Source organism: Pongo abelii, chromosome X (genome assembly GCF_028885655.2).
Source record: "Pongo abelii isolate AG06213 chromosome X, NHGRI_mPonAbe1-v2.0_pri, whole genome shotgun sequence".
NCBI lineage: Eukaryota > Metazoa > Chordata > Mammalia > Primates > Hominidae > Pongo > Pongo abelii.
Window position 1 is genome coordinate 99654692 of NC_072008.2, and position 13870 is coordinate 99668561.

A 13870-nucleotide genomic window follows, 5' to 3' on the forward strand; every position below is an offset into this window, starting at 1 on the left:
TATAAGCTCACACACAAATCCCTGCTGTAGGTTTATTAGTGTTTCTTACACAGAAGATTAAAACTGGATTTTATTGGTTTTGTTTTGATTTTAATTTTGCAAACAGGCAGTACTTCTATTTATAAGTTCAAAAACCAAATTATGTAAAAGAGTGGCCACATAAAGAAGTCTTGCTTTCATTGTGTTCCTATCCATTCTCCCCACATTATAGCTCAGGTGTTGGCAAAATATTTCTGTAAAGGGCAAGAAGTAAATATATTAGGCTTTCAGGTCATATGTTCTCTATTGTGGTTATTCAGTTTTGCTGTTGTAGTGAAAAAGCAGCCATAGACAACACAAAATCAAATGGATATGGCTGTGTTCCAATCAACCTTTATAAAAACAGGCATTAGAGTCAAGAGCGTGGAAAAATAAAAAAGAAAACAAGCAAAAGGCCTGCTGGCCATAGTTTTCTATCTTTGATGTTGGTAATAGATTTTATTAGTTTATGTCTTATTTCAGGCTGATATAGTAAATTACTATAGACTGGGTGGCTTAAACAACAAATATTTATTTCTCATAGTTCTGGAGGCTGAAATTTCAAGATCAGAGTGCCAGCATAATTGGGTTCTGATGAGGGCCCTCTTCCAGATGGTGGGCAGCTGACTTTTCTTTCTACTATATCCTCCCATGAGGAAAAGAGCCAGATATTTCTTTGGTCTCGTATAAAGGCACTAATCCCATTTGTGAGGACTCTACCCTCAAGATCTAATTACCTCCCAAAGGCCCCATTTGCAGTTACCATCTAGGATTAGATCTCAACATGTGATTTTTTGGAAGACACAAACATTCAGTACGTAACAGTTTATTTATATGCAAATACAAGAATGTGACTATATAGTCTCATGCCACATTTCTTATTCAAAAGTTAAGATATACCACTGTTCTATACCCTTAAACAGTATATATTGTATTGCATATTTTGGATATCTTTCTATACAATACATAGAGAGCATTCTCTTTTTTTTCAGACTGTATTCTATTCCATTATATGAATATAAAACAGTTGATTTAACCAATCTTCTGTTGATAGATTTTTAAATTTTCCTAATACTTTACAATTAAAAACAACACCTGGTGAAAACCTTGGAAATACGTTATTCATATGTGTGTAGGTGTATCTGATGGACAGGATTCTGAACTTGAGATTGCTGAATCAAGGGGTAAACATATTTGCAATTTTGGAAGCTGTTGCTAGATTAAACTTTATGGAGTTTTACCATTTTCACTTTCAGTACAATATATGAAAGTACCTGTTTCTAATTTATAGAATATAACCATGAATTAATGTGTCATCTTTGTGCAGAGGCCATGGTAATCTTCTCTAAATTATTCCAATTATAGTATATATGCTGCTGAAGTGAGCATCATGAAGTAATTTTTAATTTAATAATGGATGAATGCTTTTGAGTGGCATGCAGCCAAAGATAGCACATACTATATAAAACTCCTTTTTTCCATTAAATCTGGAGCAGGCCCAGAGAAATGGTCTTGCTGGAGAGCTGCAGCCTTTTTTTTTTTTTTTTTCAGAGTGTTAATTGGAGGGGAGCCACTTCACCTTAAGTTCCAGCAACACGTGTATCTCTGCACTATCTAACAGGGACACACATGGTCAGAGGGTTGTAAAAATTTCATGAAGGTCTAACATTTGAGCAATTGTGCACAAAGATAGAGTTCTCTGCCAATTGTATATCAGCCTTAACATAAGAAAGTGCCTTGTCCACTATGAACCAACATGGACTGTGGTAAAATTCAGCAAAGGACAAGAAATGATGCAGAGCTAATTGATAAAAGAGAAAAATTTGATGGAACAAAAATAATAATAATAAAAAAGACAACGTTTATTTAGCAAATTTACATGAGCTAAGCATTTTATCAACGTGTGTGTGTGTGTGTATAGTATATACAAATGCTCCTTAACTTACGATGAGGTTACATCCAAATAAATCAATTGTAAATTGAAAATATCATAAGTCAAAAATGTATTTGATAGACCTAATCTACCAAAAATCACAGCTTAGCTTAGTCTGTGAAATAGCTAGGCTTTGTGTCCCCACTCAGTTCTCATCTTGAATTGTAATCCCCATGATCCCCAGCTGTCATGGGACAGACCAGGTGAGAGTAATTGAATCATGGGGGCAGTTTCCCCCATGCTGTTCTCATGCTAGTGAGTGAGTTCTTGTGAAAGCTAATGGTTTAATAAGGAAATCTTTTCCCATTCACTCAGCACTGTTCCTTCCTGCCGCCTTGTGAAGAAGGTGCCTTGCTTCCTCTTCACCTTCCACCATGATTGTAAATTTCCTGAGGCCTCCCTAGCCATGCTGAACTGCGAGTCAATTAAACCTTTTTCCTTTATAAATTACTGAATCTTGGGCAGTTCTTTATAACAGTATGAGAAGGGACTAATACAGTCTCCTTACTTGTATTTTGTTCAGAATATTTACATTAGCCTATAGTTGAGCTACATCATATAACACAAAGGGTATTTTATAATGAAGTATTGGATATATCAGGTAATTTATTGAATGCTGGACTGAAAATAAAAAAACAGAATAGTTTTATACTGTTGTAAAGTTGAAAATCACAAATTGAGCTACCGTAAGTCAAGCACTATCTGTATATATATTCCCTCACTGAAATTGTCACAAGAAGCCTACAAAGTAGTTGATGTTATTATACTCACTTTAAGGATTACTAAACCAAGCCCATTTGGCCAATGCTATGTAACATTCAGATAACACAATGCAAAACAGAACAGAGCCTTAGATTTTCAGAGGTATCTATCCATTTTTAATTCATGGGGTTTCATGAGGAAAACAGAGGGTTTTTTTTGTTTTGTTTTGTTTTTTTTCCAAAATGAAGTCTGTGGTGCCTCCTCTGTTTTTCCCAAGGAGTCCCAGGCTACCAGAAGTTATCTCAGGGCCTCTCATATTTGCATTAAGAGTGGCAAGACAAAATGGATAAAAATAATTTAGTTGACTGGGAAGAAAACAAACCTTTTTCCAGAAAAACAGAATTCAAAATGAGAAAAACCTAAAGGCCTTTTAAATATACCTATAGCTTGTTTATTCACTTTTAATTAAGTTGATTTTAACCATAGTACTCTTTTAAAAAATTCTTTTAAATCTCTTATTACCAAACTGTAACCAAGACAGCTGATATTTTTGGCTTTTGATTTCTACCACAGGTAACTTTCCACATAAATTAATAAGTTTTAACTAAGGTTATAACTTAACCATGGATTCATAAGGTGTCTCAAAGTGATGGTAAGCAGTTTCTGTTTGTTTTCTTTCTTTCTTTTTTTACAAGATTTAGAATCTCCCCAAGGGTAATTTAGAGAAAGGAAAATCCAAGGCAGCAAATCAGAAGCTATCCATGGGGGAAAACAAACCCTTAATAAACGACAAAGTTACACAAATAACAAGCCAGAAAGGAATTATTCCAGAAGCCAAGAATTAAATGCAGGCCACCATTGTCAAAAGACAAAGCCTTAGCAACTGACCTATATACCATTTAGCAGTTTCTACTGCTTTTCCCAGAAAAAGTCTAGAGCAACCAATTTCAAGCTTGCAAAAGCTCTTTACTGCTCAAAATAATTTTTAGGGCTAACTCTGACATGAACCCCAAATTTTCTGTCCTCTGGGTGGTAGGAACCAAGAAAAAGTATTCTCGCATGGTCACAAGATTAAGCTCTTAAGGATACAAAACAAGACAGATAAATTTAATCCCATATTGGTTTCAGGGACCCATAGCAAAGGTTGTAACTAACCAGCCTGCTGAGCTGGCTTGTAAAGCAGGCTTATAGGGGTCCTAAACCCAAGTTCTATCCTGTGATACCCCTCTCTCCATTACAGAACAACACAGAAATTCAAATTCTTAGCACAAAGTACACCAGGTTTGCTACAGCCTAAGATTAGTACCATATATCCTTTTTTATCTACTAATTAAACCCTTGCAGAGAAGACAAACAGTGATGTTTCCCATTTACACATGTGCATGCATGTGCACACACACACACAGATTGAGAGAGAGAGAGAAACCAGAAACTCGGCTTGTAAAAATTTGGACCCTTCTGGCTAGCATACCAGTTTTCTGGGTTCTCTTCCTCTTCAGCTTCCAGAAGAATCAAGCAGATTTGATGACCCTGCTTGCTGTGCCAAAGGTGTGGGGTTCAAGCCACTTTACAAAAGAAAATCAATCTTTTCTGTTTTATGGAACCACAGGCAAAAGATTCTCAATTTTGCAAGATGTTGCCCAATGGGCTGCATAAGGAACAGAATTAACATTTTCCATCCCAGCAAAATACACATAACAAAACAGACACTAGTCACCTCGATCACACCCAATATCAACCTAGCAAGGCTCACACTTTCTCCTGTTAGTGCATGTTGTATTTGATCCACTCCAGGTTGGGAGGAAAGACCTTCAGGTGGTGATTCACACTGGGGTCTCTAGGCAAGGCGAAGAGAAGATAATCACCCCGAGACAGGCCTGTTGAACTTTCTTTAGGACTCACTGAATGTTACCAGACAAATAAAGAGGGTTCTCTGAGTTAGGCCTTCTTGACTTTTATCAGCAATTCTTTCTGAGATCCCCTCCACATTTGCAAACACACACAAAGATAAGACGGACAGAAGGCCTTCCAAATTAGATTCCTAACCAAGAACTCCAAGAATATCCCTTCCAAACTATCCTCCTATTCTCTGAGAAATCTCCCCAAAATCTTCCTGATTGAAAAATCTCCTGCACCAAGACTCTTCCTATTAGTTAGGGAGAGCCATCCAAGACCCCCCCAGGACCTGAACCTAGACAGACACCCCACAATGGGGCTACAGACAAACTGAGATTTCCAAAGGAGCTGAACCAAGACAGACACCCCATGGTGGAACTACAAACAAATACCCCACAATGGGGCCACAGACACACCCTACCATGGGACTACAGACAGACTTCCTACCACAGGGCTATAGAACCAGTTGGGAGAAGGAAGGAGGTGTTGGCAATGCCTAGGATACCCGTCAATCCAGACAGCCTGCAATGGGGCTACAGACAGACACCCACCCCACAATGGGGCTGCAGACAGACGCCCTGTGATAGGGTTACAGTTATGGAACATCTCCCCAGGACTATTTCTCTATTGCAATTAAATCCTGGCACATTGGGTCAGCAGCATCCTGTTAGTAGAGAGTAGCGGAGTCAGCCCCTAGTCCAAGAAAACTAGGCAGCCACCTAGGCTGCCCTCTGGATTTATCACTGGAGGGGGTCTAATGAACCATGGACAGGTAGCCACAAGGACAATCCTGGATGAGACCCCAAATTTGTAACTGACCAATGGGTTCACTTTGCCCACTGCCTAGACAGAACTGATTTCTCAAGACAGGGGAATTGCAATAGAGAAAGAGTAATTCGCACAGAGATGGCTGAGCGGGAGACCAGAGCTTTACTATGACTCAAATCAAGTCTCCTCAAGCATTTAGGGATCAGAGTTCTTAAGAATAACTTGGTGGTGGGGCGGGGGAAGCTAGTGAGCCAGGAGTGCTTATTGATTAGGTAGGAAATGAAATCATACAGAATTGAAGCTGTCCTCTTGCACTGAGTTCATTCCTGGATAGGGGCCACAAGATCAGATAAGCCAGTTAATCAATCTGGGTGGTTCCAGCTGATCCATCAAGTGCAGGGTCTGCAAAATATTTCAAGCAGTGATCTTAGGAGCAGTTTATGGAGGGTCAGAATCTTGTAACCAACAGTCGCATGGCTTCTAAACCACAATTTCTAATTTTTTGGCTAATTTGTTAGTCCTACAAAGGCTGTCTAGTCCCCAGGCAAGAAGGAGGGTTGCTTTGGGAAAGGGCTGTTATCATCTCTCTCTCTTTTTTTTGTTTTCTCTTTAGGGTGGATTCTCACTCTGTCACCCAGGCTGGAGTGCAGTGGCACAATCTCAACTCACTGCAACCTCCACCTCCTGTTTTCAAGCAATTCTCCTGCCTCAGCTTCCTGAGTAGCTGGGATTACAGGCACACGCCACAAAAACCAGCTAATTTTTGTGTTTTTAGTACAGACAAGGTTTCACCATGTTGGCCAGGCTGCTTTCAAACTCCTGACCTTAAGTGATCTGCCTGCCTCGGCCTCCCAAAGTGCTGGGATTACAGGTGTGAGCCACCACGCCTGAGCATGGCCTTTTCTTTGTTTTAACAGGTTATAGGGATGATTACCCTTATCTTGTCTCCTGCTAAGTCATGGAATTTTGAGGAGTTCCTTTAGACCCCCCAATAAAACTTGTTGTAGAGGTCCTGGGAGTTTCTCCAGACCTCCAAAAAAATTTGTTCAATCCTGGTCCCTCACAGTGGCTCACGCTTGTAATCCCAGCACTTTGGGAGGCCGAGGCAGGTGGATCACCTGAGGTCAGGAGTTCAAGACCAGCCTGACTAACATGGAGAAACCCCATCTCTACTAAAAATACAAAATTAGCCGGGCATGGTGGTGCATGCCAGTAATCCCAGCTACTCGGGAGGCTGAGGCAGGAGAATTGCTTGAACCAGGGAGGCGGAGGTTGCAGTCAGCCAAGATCATGCCATTGCACTCTAGCCTGGGCAACAAGAGTGAAACTCCACCTCAAACAACAAAAACAAAACAAAACAAAACAAAACTTGTTCAATCCTAAATGGGTCCTGTTAAGAGTTCCTTTGTTATCTTTATGGCCCAGGAAATGCCTAGGAAAGACTCTTGGTGGGCTTTTGTTATATTCCAGCCTTTGTATAAGGGCACTGGCTCTTTCAGGTTTTTGTTTTTTGGTTTTTTGTTTCGTTTTGTTTTTAAGACGTAGTTTCACTCTTGTTGCCCAGGCTGGAGTGTAATGGTGCGATCTGGGCTCATCGCAACCTCTGCCTCCTGGGTTCAAGTGATTCTCCTGCCTCAGCCTCCCGAGTAACTGGGATTACAGGCATGCACCACCACCCCTCCGGCTAATTTTGTATTTTTAGTAGATATGGGGTTTCTCCGTGTTGGTCAGGCTGGTCTCGAACTCCCCACCTCAGGTGATCCGCCCACCTCAGCCTCTCAGACTTCTGGAATTACAGGTGTGAGCCACTGCACCCAGTCTCTGGTTTTAATATTTAATCTAACCACTCAGTGCTTAAACAGTTGTCATGGAGTCCTGCCTGTTCAGTTGTTAGTGGAACCTGGCTGCCACCATCCCCATTATCAATTTGTGTATGGTTTTCGTTATGCTTGTATATTTATTTATAATGAGAATTGTAGGGAGATGGGGTGTCATAATCTTTCTGGTTACTTCCTGCTGAGAGGGGTCATCATTATGGGGCACAAAATGCAGCACTGTAGTGGAAGAGGTCAATTTGTTCCAGGTAGTACTCTCTGTTTTGGGGGTTTAGAGGCAGTGCCTGCTGAAACATAATAGTATGAGCTCAATGGATGTTTTGAAACAATATGCAACAGCAATACATTCCACAACATAACATTATGCTCATGCCTACAAGGATGGCCAGGACTGCGAGGATTTTCTGCCACCAGGAAAGCCCTCCGCTAAACCATGATGAGATCCAGTCATTAAGTGATAACCTAAGGCTGGAGATTGCCTGAATCTGTTGGTGCATATCCTTTAATGCCAGAGTTATTCCCAGAATTTTCAGGTATATACACACAACATTGGGTTTTGACCAGGATGCAGGATCCCCCCTGGGCCTCTGTTAGAATGTCTAGGGTCATTTGGTTTTGCAAGATACCTTTCTGCATATGATACATTTTAGCGTAAGGGAAATACTTTGGAGACTGTTCTTCAATGCTCAGTGCATGAAATTAACTAGTGTCTCTATGTGTCATATGGCAGTTTCTAAGCCTATTGAGGGAATAAAGATTATGGCCAAATGATTATACCAGTGAAAGACTGACCTGGTCCACTTGTTAAGCATATGCATGAGGTCAGCTGGGTTTTGGATGGTTTTTATCCAGCGTCCCTGTGCTCACGGGAGACCTAGAGTGCAGCGTCCTAACTAGCCCCAGGGCAGCCATGGTCCTAAATTGGTACCACAAAGCCATTGGATTCCCTTAGGGGCATACCAATTTAGGCCAGGTCGTTGGGACTAGTGGTGGCAAACAAATCTATTTGTTGTAGCCCTATAATATGTCGACATTGTTCATGCGGAATTCAGCCCATGACTTCAGTTACATTAGACCAATGGTCAAGGCAGTGGTTGCATTGCTTCCAGCATAAAGGGACTACTTTATTGATGTGGAGGCAGTTAGCCAAACAAATTTATTCTAAATTTGAAGAAAGCCATTTTTATACTGGACATTTTGTAGTATAGTCTAGGTGTACACCTTCACATTCAGCAAGGGAGTAGCTAAAGCTTTTATGTCATCCCTTGTTTTGTTTACTTAGAATGGCTTTTTGTGCCCCAGGCCTTCTAAAGTTTTGTTTATGGGCCACTCTGAGACATTTGCCCTGGTTACTCCTGTCATGTGTGACCCAGTCCAAAATTTGAGATTTCCCAGAAAAGTTTGCTAGTAAATCCAGTCCTTCCCTTGGATGGGTGACAACCACCAAGGCAATCCTGTGGTTCTACAAAGGGGTTATAGGCCAGAGACCCAGCAGAAGCCATGTTGCAGGTTATCTGCATAGTTCTGTGCTCACTGTAAAAAATGATTAGAGGTAAGAGCAGAAACAATGAGAGGCACAGCAAGAAGGAGCATTCATTATAAGAGAAAGTCTTACTGTTTTCTGAATAGAAACTCAGGTCTTCTAAGGGTTCTATCTCCCATCTGCTGGCCTGGAACTCCTCTGCCACAGGGTTCTCAGCTGGCAGGAATCTTTTTGCTCACATGTTTGGACCTAAGGCTTGATGGCTGCCAATTTCAGTGCTGTGCTTGTGGTAATTAGCACATCGTAAGGCCCCTTTCATTTCTCTTGTAATTGTTGGGCAGGACTGGCTTCCTTCCATTCCTTCAGCAGCACTTGATTATCAGTTTAGAAAGGTTGGGGGGCTTCTACAGAATTCACAGTGCTCCTGTTGGAAGCAAACTTACACAAAATGTTAACAGTTCGTCCTAAGTGAGCAACATAATTCTTTATATCTGACTCCCTATCTAGGGGCACTTCAGTACCAGAGACAGATTAGCTACAAAGGGTCTTCCAAAGACAATTTCATAGGGACTTATTTTAATTCCATTTCTGGGGGCTATTCTGACCCAGAGCAGGGCAATAATAAGTACCTGCATCCACTTCAATTGAGAATCTTGATACAGCTTGGCAATTATTGTTTTTAGGGTGTGGTTCATTCTCTCAGTTTGTCCAGGAGATTGAGATCTCCATGCTGAGTGCAGTCTCCATTTTATTCCCAATGCTTTGTTTACTTGTTGAGTTATTTCAGAGGTGAATGAAGGCCAATTATCACTTTGGATTACATCAGAGAGCCCATATTGTAGTATGATTTTTTTGTTTCTGTAAAACTTTAACTATATTGGTTGCTTATTGGATGTGACCTGCGTATGCTTCAGAGAAAGTGTCCACTAGAACTAGGAGGTATTTGTATCTCCCATGGGCTGGTGGCCTTTGTGTAAAGTCTATTTGCCAGTTTTCTAGGGGGTGCCTTCCTCTTCTTTGTTGCCCAGGCTGCCTTTGGCTGTGATTATTAGGCTCATTCCTGGCACACAGATGACAATGCTGAATTATATCCTTTAAGTGGGCTTTTAGTCCTTTCCCTTTCAAATAATTTTGTACAAAGGACAGTGAAGTGTCTCACCCAAAATGCGTACTATTGTGAATGTACTTTAACAGTGGGTAGACAAGATGCACTGGTTCCTAGACTCGGCCTGCTCTGCTTACTCTCTACCCTTCCTTGTTTGGTTTGAATCCCTTATCTTCTATGGCTTTCTTATCTTCAGAAGTGTATTGGGGCTTGGAGGCTAAGTTTATTTGTGGAACTAAGGGCACCTGGATTTCAATGCTGGCACTAGCTAAATGCCTTGTGGTGAGGTCTGCGAAAGCATTGCTCCTTGCCATTTCAGAATTATTGCATTGATGGCCAGGGAAATGCATTACAGCTATTTCCCATGCGGCCTTTATCTCTTCTAACAATTCTAACACTTGTTTAGCATATTAAACTTTGATGTTATCCACCTTTAGCAGCCCTCTTTCCCTCCAGATAGCTCCATGTGCATGAAGTATCGTGAATGCTTGGTACTTGGAGTCAGTGTATATGTTGGCACTCTTACCTTGGGACAGTTGCAAGGTTCTCCTGAGGGCGTTTAACTCTGCCTTCTCTGCCAAAGTTCCTGCCAGCAAAGTTATTGCCTCTATTACTTCTGAGGAGGTCACCACAGCATATGTAGCATTTCTCTTCCTGTCAGGGACCAGGCTGCTCCCGTCTACAAACAAGGTCCAGTCTGAGCATGGGAGGGCTACCTCCTTTAGGTCCAAGTGGCTGAAAAACACTTGGTCTATGACCTCTAGACAATTATGTATGGGTTCTTCCAGCTCCTCAGTGGTAGGTAATAGTGTAGCAAGGTTTCAAGTTCCTGCAGTTTGCAGCTTTACTGTGGGGTCATCTAAAACCACGGCTTGATAATCTGCTCAATTGGCCTGCTGTCTGCCAGTAGCCTCTTTTTTGTTGCAGTAACACCAACACTTGATCGAGCACATATATTGCAAAAGGCTGCCCCAAGGTCAGCTTTTCACCTTCTTCGAGTAGCAGTCAAGTAGTAGCAGACTGCTCTAAGACAAGGGGGCCAGCCCTTGGCTACCATGTCAAGCTGCTTTGAAACATATGCTATGAGTTGTAATACTTCACCTAACCTTTGCATTAGGACTCCAATGCTAAACCCAGTCTCTAGTGCACATTACATTGGAAAGGCTTACAAGAATTTGGAAGCCCTAAGGCAGGGTAGGAGATTAACTTACACTTCAGTTGCTCCAATGAATGTTGGTGCCTTGTTTCCCACTCAAAAAAATTATAGTTGGCTCTTTTTAACAGTTCATATAAGGGCTTTCCTATTAGTCTGTAGATAGGGATCCAAATCTAACAAAATCTGGCCATATCTAGGAAGACCCTTATGTGCTCTCTGGTGGTGGACGTGGCAATAGAAGCAATTGCATTTCACCTTCCCATGGTCAGGGCTCTGATTTCTTTCTGTAGAAGAACCCCTAAATATTTCATAGTGTGTTTGCATCCTTGAGCTTTTTTGCTTGAGAGCTTGCACCCACAAGCTGCCAGATGGTTTAAGGTTTTAATGGTGTTATCCTGGTACTCTTGCTCAGGGGGGCTAGAGATTAGCAAATTATCCACATATTGCAACAATACCCCATTTTTTAATTGTAGGTTTTTTTAAGTTCTGAGCCAAAGCCTCTCCAAATATAGTTGGTGAGTTCTTAAACCCTTGAGAGAGTACAGCCCAGCAATACTGAAACTGTGCAGTGGTCTCAGGGTCTGCCCATTCAAAAGCAAACAATAGCTGGCTCTCTACATTCACTTGTATCTAAAAGAAGGCATTTTTTCAAGTCTAGCACCATAAACCATTCATGATTCCCAGGCAGTGAGAAAAACGGAAAACCTGGTGTATGGGTTAGCCACAGTGGGGTGAATGTCTTCCACAATATCATTAATTGTTGTTAGATCTTCCACAAATCTATACTCATGTGAGCAAGGCTTCTTTACCAGCAAGATGGGAGTATTGTAAGAAGACTGAAAAAGCTTTATGAGGCCATACAGTAAGAATTAGACTAAATCCAGCTGGATGCCTTCCAAGGCTTCCCTCTTTAAGGAGTATTGTTTTTTTTTCAGATAGATTGAACCCCTTTCCTTCAATTTGACTTTTACCAAACTCATATTAATTGCCCTCCCATTCCCTCCCATGTTAATTGCCCTCCTCAGACCTCTGGTTTTACCTTGCCAAAGACTTCCTGAGGGACTGCCTCTACCTTAGGGCCTGAGGTCTTAGCATTCATCAGAAGTGCTTGCAGTTGCAGTCCATGTTCTGGAGGCACTTGGAGACACATTTGATGTTTCTCATGGATGAAAATGATTTGAGCCTGTAACTTGCATAGCAGATGTCTGCCAAGTAAAGAAATTGAGCAGCCTGGCACATTAAGGTGAGTTGTTACATTATTGCCCACTTTACATGAGAGGTGGCACAGAAACTGCTCTGATCTGTTTCCTGCTCACTCTGACTATATTGACAGCTGTGTCAGAAAGTTCAGTGATCAGTGTATTAACTACCAAATAAGTAGCACCAGTGTCAATTAAGAAGTCCAATTTCTGTTTCCCCACTGTTAACTTTACCTGAGGCTTCTGTGGGGAAATTTTGATGTTACATAGAATTGGAGCTGCTGGAAGTCTTGGGCACCCTCAGTCTTCCTCAGATTCATCCCCAGACTTAATTGCCATAATTGGCCTTGGTTCTTTTTGGTTTAACTTTGGGCAATCCTTTTTCCAATGCCCTGTTTCTCAGCATTATGCACACTGAATCTTTTCTATTTTTCCTTTCCTCTTTTCAGGTCCCTTCCCTCTTAGATATTTTCTTGCTGTGGCCATGAGTATTGCTGCCTGCCACAGGGCTTTAGTTTTCTTCACCTCCCTACTCTGGTAAACTTTAAATGCAATGTCTCAGTTGAGAGGCATTTATCCTAATGGCCCCTTCTACTTTCTGCAGCTTCTTCCCAATGTCAGGGAAACTTTGCCTTATAAAAGTCAGGTTCACCATCCTGACATTTTCAGGGTCCTATGGGTCCATATCTGTATACTTCCCAGAGGTCTGTCGAATACATTCCATAAACTCGGATGGGTCTTCATTAGGCGTTTGCTGGAGCTCCTACACTTAGTTTAAGTTTTTACATTTGGGTACCCCTGACTTAATGCCCTTCGAGCTGCACCTCCTGTAATGCTCCAGGTGGGTCATTTAACCCACATTAGCCTCATTTGGATCCCAATTAGGGTCAGTATAGAGTACTGCTCCATCAGGGTCTGGAGTATTGTCTGGGTTTTCATTATGAAGGTGTTCTGCATCGCTTCTCTGCCTTTTGGGTAAGATCAAGTGAAGGTGTTCTGCCTCTTCCTTTCCCTCATCCAATACTAGGCAGCTCTCATCTGCAGTGAGCATAATGTTTAGGAGGGCTTGTATGTCTGCCCATATAGGGTGATAAGTAGCAAACATTTTGCTAAGCAGCTCATTCATTTTCTGGGTGTCTTCTCTACAGGGCAAGTTAGAATTCTTCCAGTTTAACAGGTCAGATGTAATAAAAGGGCTGTAGGCTCAATAATATCCTGCCATAGCCTCCTGCTGTTTAACTCCTACAGGGTATCATCAAAGTGGAAATTGCCCTGCTCCTGGTTCCATAGTTCTCTGGCCAAAACTAGTGCCTTGTCTGGTCCAAGAGGGAAAGACCAGCTTTGCTGCTTCCCGGTACTCTGGGGGCACCACTTCCCTGTACTCCAAGGGTGGTGATTCTCCCCTTTCCTGGCTGGGTGGTTGGGTATTAGCTCTCACTGTATTATGTGTGCTGCTAGCTCCCACCAAGTTAAGTATATTTATCAATTATTGGCTTCCTAAGTCCCTATCTTCTCTCTTAGAGTCAGGTCAAATTTTGACTGAGCACTGCATCATTAGCTTATCTCCCTTCTCGTTGACATCCTTATTATGTAATAACATACATTTCTCAAGATAGGATATTTATTCCCATCTTCCCAAACACTTACAAAACGACTCTAACTCATAAATAATGGAATAGTTCAGAGTCCCCAAAATCGGCTATCTCCCCTCAGATTCTAAAATATACATTTGCCAAATCCTACTACAATAGTAAAGTAATTTCCTTTTAGTCATG

General features: G+C 41.6%; 1 non-coding gene across 1 annotated transcript; it reads right to left on the minus strand.

Annotated features, from left to right (window-relative positions):
• Nucleotides 1-1299: 1299 nt before the first annotated feature.
• Nucleotides 1300-1407, minus strand: LOC112131121 (U6 spliceosomal RNA). Its single transcript, XR_002913267.1, has one exon. It is a non-coding gene; the product is annotated as a U6 spliceosomal RNA (small nuclear RNA).
• Nucleotides 1408-13870: the final 12463 nt, after the last annotated feature.